Here is a 14,573-nt window from a genome sequence, read left to right as displayed (position 1 = left end):
GACCTACCGAAATGAGGAGGAAAAAAGACCAATAATTCCCTCTACACATGCCAAAGATGGTTGGATTATTGATGCATAGGTGCTACACAGCAGGGATCAGACCAATACTAAATAATGGGACTCTGGTGTGGTGGACCATGACTAGAAAATCTACATACATAAATAGCACCTGAGACAAAGAAGCCACGACTAGCTGGCTTATGCATTACGGGAGCGCTAAGAACGACTCCAACGGCGGCCCTCGAACACATACTTGACCTACCACTGATAAATCTTTTTGCAGAAAATTGTCCAGTAAAATCTGCACGTTGGACTATATGACTCCGACTTTCAAAGGGCAAAAAAATTTCCGGATTGCTATCGAAAGAGAAGAGTGGCGTGAGGGCTTTAGTTCTCAACGCAATGCCATTAATCTTTTTACGGACGGTTCTAAAATGATAAGTTGAGTAGGCGCTGGGAGTTTCAGAGTTAAACCTAAGCTCTAAGTCGGATGAGCTTCCAGATCACTGTTGTGTAGTTGGAAAGGCAGCAGATCCATCTTGTAATACTATTGGGACCAACTGCAGGACTAACTTTACATAGATAGTCAGGCAGTAGATAGGTTGGCAAGCACACTGAAATTCTATTGAGTTCGAGCTCATAAGTTCATTGAAGGAAGCGGGAGAGTAGACGCTATTGCAAAACATGGGGTAGATCTATCCTCGGACTTTGTCAACCAAAGTCAATATGAATATTATACAATGAAATAGACGAATTTATGATCAGAAAATTCAGGACAAGATGGAGAGCTTGCCCTTGAAGGAATGCTAAGCCGATTACAGTCTTACTCCACTTATATTGTCACTATTACGAAGAGGTCGTAGAACTATGATAGGCGTGCTGATGGGACATGGCCCAGTAACAGCGTATGCTTATAAGATAGGAATCGCCCACAGCGAGGAAATGAAGGCAGCGGACAATTTCCGGGCATTGTGTTTTCTGACGAGAAAATTTTTGAAGTCGAGTAATACTTAAACTCCCAAAACGACAGGGTTTATTTGACCGACGGTTTTGCGAGAATTTGAGTAATATATTGGTCACCAGGTAATGGTTTTGGTTACTGTAACCTCAGATGGGCCCTCTCCAATCGTTTTCATCAACAAGAACAATCTAAAGAACAACGTTCCGAACTTCATAATATCCACACAATGGCTGTCAAATTCACCAGATGTAAATCTCAATTCTCTTTGCAGAAGATGTATTAACTGCTATAAAGCCAATCTATGAGGACCTAACAAATAAAGACCTCTTGGAACGATGCTCGAGAGCCAAAACGCAGGATAACAATGAGAGTTTGAACGCTCTCATGTGCACAAAGACGGTCGAGATAGCTACATATCTAGCTGTATGTATTTTTAATGAGGGTTTCGAGGCTATACTTGACATCATGCAGACGATGGGAATAGTCAATGGATCCGATACACATACATACGAGTATATGTGTCAACGAGACGCCGAGCGGATCGCCCGCTCTGAACTCCGCACTTCTCAGTCAGCAAAAGAGACCAGATCATCTAAACAACAGGCAAATTCAGAAATGCCGGAGTTCTTTGAGAAGGAGGAAGGCCTCTTTTACGGTGCCGGCATAGAAGACTGAAGGTAAATTTGAAAATTCCACTTTTATTGCTCAGGGAATGGTATTTTCAACTTTAAACGCGTTTCCTGAAAACTTACGTTTTTAAAAATCTCAGCCACGATAAATCAAAATGTGATTTACCCATTTGGACGTGTAAGGTCTCATTTTGTAATTAATGCCCCTATGATACGAACTAGAATTATTACAATCGAATAATATTTTCGGTTTTTTATGGCCCACCAAAGTCAAAAAAAAAAAAAAATTTAAAATAGCGATTTTCATGTTTAAGAGGCTGCCATTTCATTGCATGTAATTGTTTTTCACAGATTCTAGTTCATATGATGACGACAACCTTGCTGAATAAAATGATTTTTTATTTTTTTGTTTCAGATGAATAGAACGGCCGTTATCATGGCTGAGGTGCGGCGACAACCCTTTTTTGTGGAGTCATATCTCCGCCATTTTTAAATATTTTAATTTTAGTTTTTATACAGTTCTAAAATAAATATCAGGCAATCTAATGTAAAAAGAAAAAATAGTTGAAGTTGTTTTTCCATATTAAAAAAATCCCGAACTTTTCTTTTTTTCGCACGCCGTTAAAAACAAACGAAATTAAAAAAAAAAATCCTTTTTCAAAAGCAATGTAAATTTTATTGAAATCTGATAAGCGGTTTTTAAAAAAACATACATAGTTTTGAGGAAAACGCATTTAAAGTTTTGCTATCGATTTATGTAGAGTTGTGCGAATTATTTAATTACTTACGCTGTGTCATGTATTCCTGGGCCATAAAATAGTTCTTCAGCCGCCATAGCAGTTTCCAAAATATCGACTTCCTGTTGCCTACGTAGCATTTTACCTTCTCTCTGTTATCGTTAGCGCGCTTATCTGCCACTTTCATACATCGGTTGCTTGAAGCTGCTGCTAGCTACTTCCTCTCGAACGCTCCGGAGCGCCCGAGCGCCCTTTGTTAGTTGTTGAATAACTCGAAAAGTATTTGTCGGATTCACTTCAAATTTTCACACAATATTTATGAGATCTTATACTTTAAGAAAATGCAGAATAAAAACTATATTATTTTGAAAATTCTGACTTCCCCTAACCCCTTAAATACAATTTTTCCGTCTTCAGTATGAGTTATGTTTCAGTGTTAAGCGACTGTATGTATCTTTGTACAATAGATTCTAACAAAAAATGAAAAGAATAGCTGCTTGAATTCTTTCGCATTGCTTGCGCTAAATTTTTGCTAATTTTTCTATTGTATGTACCTCAAACAAACGTATTCATTTAAATACATTCATATGTGTGTGCAAATTTATCGGCTATATGCATTCAATGAAAAGTTGCACACAATGCATACAATTTGTAGATTTGTTTGCATTTAAATTGCTAGTGCTATCGTTTTTGTCACACTTTACAACCATTTGACGGCATGTTTGTGTATACAATGGCTTATATAGTACATAAGTAGTATAGTATAGTATATAGAAGTATAGTACATGCTAGGGATAACAGTCCCGGGATCTCTTAAACCCGAAATGCGAGTGTACCCAGAGTGGAATCCAGAATTTTTGTACAGGGTGAATGATATGAAGTGTTACCTATTCAAAACACCATAACTTTTTTGTATGAAATTAGTTTTTATTGATTTTAAAGACAAAATTGTTCCAAAATGATTACAATTTTAACATTTATTCCTTTAGCTCAATATGACCACCATTTGCCTTGACTATAGCCTTCAAACGGTTAAAAAATGAGTTGCATGCTGCACGAATGTGATCTTGAGGTATTTTGGACCAATCTCGTATACGCTTTTTTCAGCACATCCATACTGGCATATTTTTTAGTCCTCACCTTGCTCTCCAAAATGGACCAGATGGAATAGTCCATCGCATTTGCATCTGGCGAATTCGAAAGCCATTCGCATTCACTTTGACATCAGGCTCGATAGAAACGACTGGAAAGCGTCCATCAGCGGTCACTGCGGCTCAAACCATTACTTGCGATGGGAAATTTCTTCAAGTGGCCATACAGGTACGTAGGCTCAAATTCTCGTATGAGCGTTCGGTCAAGTTTTGAGTGTTTATGAACTGCTCAATTGGGAAATTTTATTCATCAGAAAACACAATGTTAGGAAATTCGTCGCGTTAGTGCACTTTCGCACCGAACTTTTTTTGCTGTGGTGAAACATCGTCTGCTTTTTGGAACTTGTAAGCCTTGACCTTGAGCTCATTTTTCAATGTGCTTCGAATGCTATCTTGCGATATTTTCAGTTCTTTGGCCATTTTTCTTCCACTTCGACGCGGATTTTGTTCAAGTCGAGCCTTCACTTTCCGAGCCATTTCTGGTGTTGTTGCGGTTTTTTTGGTCCACTTCCATAGCGTTTTGCAATGCTACCAGCATCATTGTAACGTTTTATTGTGCGACATACAAACATTTTATTCACTTTGAGGTGACTGAGCTCACGAACAATGGCTGGTTGTGATTTTCCAGCGAAATATAACGCAATCACACTATTACGTTTGAATTCCATTACAGAAAAAAAATGATTGATGGCTTATAAACAATATATTGAACTGTCATAAGAACAATTCTGACGTTGATGTCATGAGCTGTTGTACAGATACAAGCAGTGTCGTTCACCCTGTAAAATATTGAAATATATCGAAGAAAGTAAAATTTTCTTTACTCTAAGATTTGTCTTTTTTGGCATTTTTTTTTTTTGTATATTTACAATTTTTTGTGTTATAAGTATATTTAAATATTTTCCTTTATGGAATTTTTAGCAATATTAAAAAAATGTTATGTGCCAAAGTGAATTCCGGAAAAAATTTCGGTATCCCGTTTTTACGTCAGAAATATTCCGAAATTCTGTGATCAAAATTTTCCATTAAGCATCACTAACACATACATACATATGTGACGTTAGTATTGTCATCCCTAATACATACACATGTGACTCGGCCCATTTGTTCGCACATACAATAAATTGGTAAATGGCGAGAGGGCGGAAAAATAGTCAATTTGTGCAAAATTATTTTTCCGCTTTCAATAGCGCAAATGCTTATGTTCAGATCCTTTCCGACATTCGCTGCTTCCTTTCACCGGCGCTCACTCCACTCATTTCAGTGACACACCTTTTTTTTCGCCGACAACCTATTTACATTCTTTTACACACATACATGCACACGAATACCTATATGCTTTTGTTAAAACCCACTCTTTGGCCTTCAACTCAAACCTCTTTTCAGCTAACACTTGTCGCAGTGTGGCAATATGGCCCTTTGCTGTGCAGAGTATGCAGACATGTGAGTGCACATGTATGTGTATGTAAATATGCTTATTATACTCATATGTGTCTGCTTGCTAGTGCGCCTGGGTATATGCTTTCGGAAAGTTCGTTTGCGTGTGCCAGCTCCCACGATGAATATCAGCAATATAAATGAGTTGTTGTTGTGGGTGTTGTTGTTATTCATCGCATTTATGCGACCTCTAAATTTAACTGCGTGTGTATTATAAGCGTACATGTTGCTTTGTTTATATATCGCCAGTTTATACATGTGCGTGTGTGTGTGCGTAGCACATTTATTTTCTAATAAGTGGAAATAAATTGCATGCACGCATCGCACACACACATGAAATGTATGACACAATCTGCCTGCCACTAACTGCCACCTTCCTGTGCTTTCTAGACTATATTTACTTGCATGGTCATATTCCACCCACAGCACTTTTTTCTTTACACGTGTCTGTGATAAACAGTTGGCAAATTTGTTTGCAATAAATATGTTCTCATTTACGCACGTGCCAATGCAGTCATTACGATTGACAACTGTGTAATACTATGGTGGGCGTGAGGGGCAAGGGGTCATCAAAAGCAGGAAAAAATATTTGGTAAACAATAATTCTTATCAACTGAATTAGCAGCCACAAATATGGGCGGCACCTGGTTGGAGTGGTGGAAATTAGGGCAACAAGAATGATGTGTGCAACTATAGGCCGATCTCGAAGCTTTCCATTATTTCTAAACTTTTCGAAGGGATTGTAAAAGAAAAAATGTACTTTGCCACTAAGAGCTTAATCTCGCCCAATCAGCATGGATTTATCTCGGGTAGGTCTACAGTTTCCAACCTGGCTGCTTTTGGTGAATACTGCTTTGGAACTTTTGCTGAAGGTTTTCAAGTCGATTGTGTTTACACGGACTTTTCTAAAGCATTTGCTAGAGTTTCTCTTACAATTCTATTACGTAAATTAGCCTCGCTTGGTTTCCATTCTGTTTTCTTTCAATGGTTCAAATCTTATTTATCCGATAGACGATGTGTGGTAACGATTGAGGGTGAATGTTCGGAACATTTCATTGCATCTTCAGGTGTGCCACAAAGCAGTATTTTAGGGCCTCTTCTCTTCGTTCTATTTATTAATGATACCTGTTTGTACCTGTTTGTACCTGTTTTTCATTTGCCAAATTTCTTTTGCATGCTGATGATTTGAAAATATTTTCGGCCATTAGGATATTCCTAAGTTGCAAACGGAAATTAATGCGCTCATTCGCTGGTGCAGTAACTCTGGCATCTCTCTAAATATTAAGAAATCTTTTCATGTCACCTTCGCTAAAACTCAAAATGTTCTCCAGTCATCTTACTGCATTGGTAATACTTTACTTCAATCTGTTCATGAATTCAAAGATATCGGGGTGATCTTTGAACTACATTTTTCTTTCAACAGTCACATTAACTTTATTGTGCCCACTTCTTACTCAAACTTAGATTTTATACGGCGTAATAGCTCGATGTTCTCGGACCCTTACACTCACAAATTACTTTTTACTTCCTTCGTTCGCTCTAGATTAGAATATGCAACTTTTATCTGGAGGCCTTGCCACCAATTTGCTATTGAGAGAATTGAACGAGTACAGAAGCTGTTCCTTAAATGTGTTCTCAGGTCGTTAAAATTCTCAATCCTATCCCTTCCTATCATTCCTGTTTAATTTTAATTAACTTAAAGTCTCTAGAGATAAGAAGGTCTATACTCTCACTGTCTTTTGTTTTTAGTGTAATTAAAGGAGAAATGGGCTGTTCGTCCCTATTCCTACTAGACTTCATATTCCTACTAGATCGTTACGCAATACTTATCTATTTCATCTTAAATTTCTCAACACGAATTGTGCGCGTAATGCTCCTATTCCCCGCGCTTTAAGAGAATTCAATGAGATCTCGAGTTCTATTCCGGTTGACTTTTCGGTTTCAAAGATTGAATTTTATAAATTTCTAAGCTCTTTCTTCTAATTTATTTAAAAATTATAGAAATATAGTATATTAGTAATTTAAGCACGAAATAAACAAAACATTTTTTGTTGTTGAATAGCACGAAATTGTTCTTCACCTTTAAAGTTTGCCTTCATATGAATGAATATAAAACCACGGCACATTTGCTTTAGTTAGCATGAGTGAGAAAACCAGCTTTGTTTAATTTTTCGCTTCCCCGTCCACTCAGCTGTGGGTGGCCAAGAACAACGAAGCGGTGTAAAAGTAAAAAAGTGTGCATTTTTTAACAAAAAATTAGCCCTTTTCAATCCAAATATATTGCCGAAAAAAGCTTACATTTTTTTAATAACTTAATGATTTTTGAATGGTAACCCTTGAAGGGTAATTTCATGAAATCAGCAAGTTTCGCATGCAATTTTGATGCCAGTTTCGATTTAAAAAATTTAGTTGTATTCAAAGCGAAGAAAAAACACTAATTGATCCGATGTTACTAGCTGATTTGAAATTTTTAGGTCAAGGCTGTTTCATTTAGGCTTAAAAAATGATCCAGTTGTAAAAAGGCAATCATATGAATTGCCATGGTACGCAAAGCGTTTAAAAAAGTTAAAGAATCTGCGGAACAAATTTTACAAGAAATTCATTCAGACCTACAGTCAACCCTCCTATGATAAATACCAGCATTACACGAATCGCTTAAAAGTAAATGTCGCGGAACCAAGCAATAGCTTTAGCGTTATGAATTCCAGCATTCAAAACGTCAACAACTTCATCTACCTGGGAAGTGTAATTTCTACGGACGGAGGTGCAGCAGACGACATACAAAGCCGAATCGCAAAAGCTCGTAGCTCGTTTGCTCAGTTGAACAAGATATGGATTTCTTACATCTATTTCCATACATACGAAGCTGCGTTTTCTTCATTTCAAATATAAAATTGGTCTTTTTGTGTCACTGTGAGATCTGTCTCATTGCAGACTTGTTCGAAAATAAGCTGCAATTTTTCGTCAACAAATATTTAAGACGTTTGTTGCGGATTTAGTGGCTCAGAACAATCAAAAACAGAGATCTTTGTGAGAATTGTAAGCAGTTACCCATACACACTGAAATAAAGCAGAGGAAAGGGAGGTAGCAGAGGGTTTCTTCGAAATGATTCCTCAGAAATATGCAGGCAAGCACTCGATTGGAAGTCGCAAGACAGTATGAAAAAGGGCGCCAGGCACACTTAGAAGATAACTTTCAAAAAATAAGTTAAGACTGAAGATAAAGAAAACAACACCTCACCCACATGCAATTTTAAACGAAACAACACATGGATCAAGACGCCACTAGAAAAGGCTAGTGTGCTAGCCACGCACTTCAAAAAGACATTCAAAAATCAAAAGGACACTCAAAACTATAATCTGCCTGCCACATATGACATAGCCAGCAAACCAATCAAGAGAGTAACTACGGACGAAATTCGGTGCAAAATCAAGGTCATAAACAGCAAAAAATCTCTTTGATATAATCAATCGATAAATATTAAAAAAGCTACATGACGATGGAATAATATACTTAAGAAACATGTTTAACTCATCCATTAGACTGAAATATTTCCCCCTTCCATGGAAAGTTTCAGAAATAACAGCATTGCCGAAACCAAAGAAAGACGCCAGTAAACCATCATCATATAGACCTTTAAGCCTCTTACCAATTCTTTCAAAACTATTTGAAAACTTGACCCATGATCGTCTTGACCCCATCATACAAGCGAAGAACATAATTCCCTCCCACCAGGATTCCGACATAAACTTTTCCCCATTCAACAAGTGCACCGAGTAACTAATAAAATCATAAATGACATTGACAAGAAAAACTACTGTGTCGCAATTTATCTCGACGTAGCGAAGGCTTTTGACAGAGTATGGCTCCCAGGTCTACTATGGGTAAGGCTTTCTCAAGTGGGCCACAAAATTACCAAAGTGAATATTTTGCGATGAAATTCAGCCAGGACAGAGTTCTATCATCCAGAAGCACACTCAGAAAATTTTGTTGTAAAATTCTAAATAGTTTTTTTTTATTATTGTAACTATCGAAGTTTTTTGCAGCGCTTGAATAATTATCACATTTCTCGGAAAGTAAGTATCCGATTACAACGATTTTTCAACTGCAGACTGATAAAGGATGATATTTTCCAAAAACGTTATTTTCGTTCCGAAACTTGATGTTTTGTTGTTGTAAATAATTTTTTTTAATAAACAATTAAAAATTTAACTAATTTCTGCGCCTCTGGGATGAAAAGGATATTAACGTAATAAATATCTGTGCATTTGTGTATGGAAAAAAATGCGTGCACATCGAAAAGGATTAATTACAATTAATTTTTTTGTGCCAGAATGCGCGCTTCGACTTACGCGACTTCGCGCACGAACACACAAACGGCGGCTCGCGGGCGGCTGCGAAAAACCGTGTTTCGGACACGTCTCAACGCGATATGCTTCCGTAAGATCAGTTTTGCCGACTTTTCCATTACTGGTGTTTACTTGTGTTTAAAGATTGGCCATATAAATAATTTACGTATAACAGAATTTGCGCTTTGACTGTCGCGGAAATGTGTAATGATAATTAAATCAAATGTATTCAAAGGAATGTATAAGCTGTCATGCAAGGTTTCATATATACTTCTTTATTACTAACGTTTATGTTTACACATCAGATCTATACATTGTAAGTTCAGTCAGCAAATGCCCTTAAAATTTCTCGCTGAAAAACAACAACAATTCACGGACGGACACAAAAAGTGAAACAGATATAGAAAGTTATACAGATAACGCATATTCATTTGTTATTTCGAGAAAAAATGAAAATCATTCACGCTTTTTACACTTTTCATGTAGTTTGTTTTTACATAATGGGTATAATTTTAGATTGATCGTGGGCTGAAAATATTTTGCACTCGATGGAATCTTTATCTTTTGGAATAAAAGAATGGAACTGCCTCGTATTTTTCAATGTTTGCGCTTTGGAATAGCGCTTTTTCAACTTACTAGAGTGATTTTCATGTTCTAGTTTATTACAGTAATCAAAATTAATTTTCTTAGAATTGACTTTTGCCCAATCATACAACTGTTTCGGTCCCGTAATTTTCTCCGGGATTTTATCTCGCAAGCTTGCATGGTACGCATCTCTCTTTATAGCACCACCAATACCATCGCAGGCACCTTTCCCATGTGCAGAGGCAAAAAAGTGCCACTCGGCATCGATGCCAAAATCCTTTTTGTGAAATAGTAAATTTATAAAATTGTACTTGTTTTTGTACTGTGAGGCCGCCCCGTCGGAAAAATAATAGATTTTCTTCACATTTCGTTTACCAAACTGTCAATTAGAATTGAACAAATTGACTGCGAAACTGTCATGTTCCAATGCTTCAGAAATTATCACAAAGTTCTACGCCGTTTTCTTTGTAATGCACAACGTAAGGATGTATTGTTGCCTGCGTTGTGTTCCAGTATTCTGATTGCACAGAATTTTGAACACGACACTAAATTTCGCATTTTGGTCACTTATTCGGACTAGATTTGTGTAAACACGACTATGGTTTTGTTTTCCGAAAGGGTTACAACAACGATTTGCATGTGGCATTATATTAGTCTATACTTAGTTTTGTACACATTAACGTACGCGATTTATATAATATCACAGTTTTTATTATCACCGAAACACAACACCGAAGGAGACTAGACACAACTAATGACAATGTCGGCAAAACTGATCTTAAGGAAGGATATCGCGTTGAGATGTGTCCGAAACACGGTTTATCGCAAGCCGCCCGCGAGCCGCCGTTTGTGTGTTCGTGCGCGAAGTCGCGTAAGTCGAAGAGCGCATTTTGGCACAAAAAAATTAATTGTAATTAATCCTTTTCGAATTGCACGCATTTTTTTCCATACATAAATGCACAGATATTTATTACGTTAATATCCTTTTCATCCCAGAGGCGCAAAAATTAGTTAAATTTTTAATTGTTTATTAAAAAAAATTATTTACAACAACAAAACATCAAGTTTCGGAACGAAAATAACGTTTTTGGAAAATATCATCCTTTATCAGTCTGCAGTTGAAAAATCGTTGTAATCGGATACTTACTTTCCGAGAAATGTGATAATTATTCAAGCGCTGCAAAAAACTTCGATAGTTAATAAAAAAAAAACTATTTAGAATTTTACAACAAAATTTTCTGAGTGTGCTTCTGGATGATAGAACTCTGTCCTGGCTGAATTTCATCGCAAAATATTCACTTTGGTAATTTTGTGGCCCACTTGAGAAAGCCTTTTACCCCTATATAAGTTAAAAAAAATATTTCCACTTTACCACTATCTATTACTGCGAAGTTATCTAGGCGACCGATACTTCTATGTTAAACATAACGGCAAATGCTCGGAGGTTTTAAAAATGGATGCCGGAGTACCACAAGGTAGCATACTGGGACCATTGTTGTATATAATTTACACATATGCCATTCCCTATCCAAATGACGACAGCATGATTGACACCTTCACCGACGACACAGTATTAATTACGTCTGTTAAGAACATAAATGTCGCTTTATCGAAGTTACAAAATTTAATTCATTCAATGTTTGGTTCGCAAAATCGCGAATCCAAGTAAACGCAGACAAAACGGTCCAAGTAATATATATCAACCGCAAACAGGACCATCGTACGATAACAATTAATAACACAGTCATCACTCAAAAAGCTAAATACCTGGGCATACTAATATATAAGAGCGTGATAATACCCATCTGGAGATACGGCATAGAACTATGGGGGTCAGCATGCAAATCAAATCAAACATTAAGTCTTCTTTGTACTGCACTGTGGTTTTCTTTTTAATTTTCTTTAAATCTACCCTACCTCCGAAGAAGTCTGAGTAAATCTTGTGGGGTCAATGAGCCAAGACTTCAAGCCTGATTCGAGCGAAGGCGGGGCCGACTCACAGAAAGTGGTCCGACGCCTAGTCCACTTCTCCATATGCTGCGCTGAGTGCACTGTATGAAATGCCTACCTTTTCCATGTGCTTCGCCCATAGAAAGTGGTCCGTCAACAGTCCAACCAGCTGCCTCAAGTCTGTCTTTCACTAAGTATTTGCTACTTCACATCATAAAAGAGGTTTTTGTTTGTTTGTTTTTTGCATGAAAATGATCCGGAATTTCATAGAAAAATCATCTTGAGTGATGAGGCCCATTTCCACCTCGGTGGCTTCGTCAACAAGCAAAATTGTCGGATCTGGGGCTCAGAAATTCCAAGAGTTATTGTTGAAAAGCCTCTCTATCCTCAACGTGTGACTGTTTGGTGCGGTTTATGGTCTGGCGGAGTCATTGGACCTTAATTTTTCGAAAATGAAACTGGAGCAACAGTTACGGTGAATGGATTGCGCTATCGAGAAATGATAAACGATTTTTTATGGCCGGAAATGGATGGTATTGATCTGGACAAAGTTTATTTTCAACAAGACGGGGCTAGGTGCCACACAAGTAACGAAACCATTGATCTTTTATGGAAAAATACCTCCTTATTGGAAAACCCTTTATATGAGCCCAAACATATGAAAGATATCTTCCAGCGTGCGAAGTGGCATGCATTGAGGTGTTTGCTTACTCGTTTAAAATTGGAAGCCATATGTTGATATTTTTTCTGTTACTTTATGTGCTCTTTTTTTAATAATCGTATTAATGAGTGTTAATTGGATAATTAAATGTCCATTCATCTACTGTGAGTTAATTCATAGAAAAAAATGTTTGCGCATAAATCTTTCATAATTGATTGATGTGATATTTATTGCACACATAAAAGTAGTGTATATGAAAATCATGAAATCAATTTAACAATTTAATATAAAAAATAAGCAGCAGTGGAAAGATAAGTCATGCGTCGTGCTAAAAGCCTTGTTTTCTTCGTTTTTTGCTCTTATGCATCAATTCAGAAGTGCACATTAAAGTTAGGTATCCCTCTGTATGTAATTTAAAAATTTAAGCTCATATATTTTCATATATTTATTTGTATATAAGTCAAAACTTAACACGAGGATGATATATTATATTACCAGGTTTGGTCATTCGAAGCAAAATTTGTGAGGGTAACTGACTGACACATCATCGGTACTCGACGGCAGAGTTCCGCTCATTTCACACGTATTCTAAAAGAGTTCCAAATTCATGTTTATACACTCATGATAGAAAAAAACAATGCAGGAAAATCATTAATTTCATGTTTCCAAATACTTTACTAGAAAGTTGAAGTGCTGATAAATTTAAATGCGACAATGCGGCTTGAATGTTATATTATTCTTAGCTTCTTTAAGCTTTCATATATATTTTAGGATGTTAATTTAAATCTCTGCTTAAAGCGCTCCACGCTCATTGACTACAAGTCAGTCTTGCCAGACTGTGATCCCAAACCTTCAATAGCTTTAACTACGGCCATGCCTTCGATAACCTTGTCGAAAACCACATGCTTGTTGTCCAAACAAGCTCGCGTTACAGTACAAATAAAGAACTGCGAACCCTATTGATAAAATACCGGGTTCGGTGTGCTTCAAGGAGAAGTTCGTGTCAGTAAATTTAGCACCATAGATGGGTTTTCCACCGTAGCGTTGTGGTTCGTAAAATCTTGACACATGAAGTTGGGAATCACACGATGGAAACAGGAGCTTTTATAACCGAAACTTGTTTCGCCAGTGCACAAGGCACGGAAATTCTCAGCAGTTTTGGGCACAACATCGGGACGGAGCTCCATAACGATGCATTCAAGTGGTTGTCCATCAGTAGCTCATATCGAAAAATACACCCATTTTGTCTTTATTAAATTCACTCGCTGAACGCACACCAAGAAATCCTATTTGAGATTGAGATAAACAAACGTTTTTATTATATTTTTTTCTCTGCTTCTATGCCCCCGCTAGTCACCGAAATGACTGAGTTGAAAGTTTCGGTGCTATTCTTTTTTTTTCAGAAATTTATCATGCATTCAATTGAAAAGAAAATTGCAATAAGATGATAGAGCACACAAAGAATTTAAACTTATAAATTGCCTGCATTGAGACCTGATTTGACTTCTATATTTAATGTCTGGAATGTCTGGCTTCTCTCTCGATTGCATCCGAATACTTCGTCATCAGGTTTATTTGGGTTCCCGGGCACAGCGGCATTGAGGGAAACTGCTGGGCTGATGAGCTGGCTAGACAGGGAACTTTGGAGACGGTTTCGACGCGAAATGAGAGAATTGGGGTTCCTCTGAGAACCTGTGGTCTGCTCGTGGAAAGATGGGCCTCGAGTCAAGTCAGCGAGCGCAGGGCTAGTGCGCAAACGTGCAAGGTCGCGAGATGCTTCTGGCCACGGGTAGATCGGGGACGCTCAAGGGAACTCCTAAGGCTAACAAAGCCCCAGCTCTTGAATTTGGTGGGCATCCTTACCGGACATTGTCGGTTAGGTGTTTACGCCGTGAGACTTGGGATTGCCTCAAGTCCGTTCTGCAGAAACTGTCTGGAGGACGAGGTGGAATCATCTCAACACCTTCTTCTCAGCTGCCCTGCTCTCGTCTGGCAAAGACTTAGACATCTGGGCTCTCACTTTTTCGCTACGCCTGCGGATATAGCCGGTGTAAATATCATAAATTTGGTGAAGTTCATCAGTAGCTTGTTACGGCTAACTACAAACGCAAA

At 37.6% G+C, this 14,573-nt stretch overlaps 1 pseudogene; it reads right to left on the bottom strand.

Annotated features, from left to right (window-relative positions):
• Nucleotides 1-13,276: 13,276 nt before the first annotated feature.
• LOC128861636 (mRNA export factor GLE1-like) overlaps nt 13,277-14,573 on the bottom strand; it is a 141,031-nt pseudogene continuing 139,734 nt past the window's right edge.

The sequence above is a fragment of the Anastrepha ludens genome, chromosome 2 (genome assembly GCF_028408465.1).
Source record: "Anastrepha ludens isolate Willacy chromosome 2, idAnaLude1.1, whole genome shotgun sequence".
NCBI lineage: Eukaryota > Metazoa > Arthropoda > Insecta > Diptera > Tephritidae > Anastrepha > Anastrepha ludens.
This window is presented reverse-complemented; position numbering and strand designations above follow the sequence as displayed.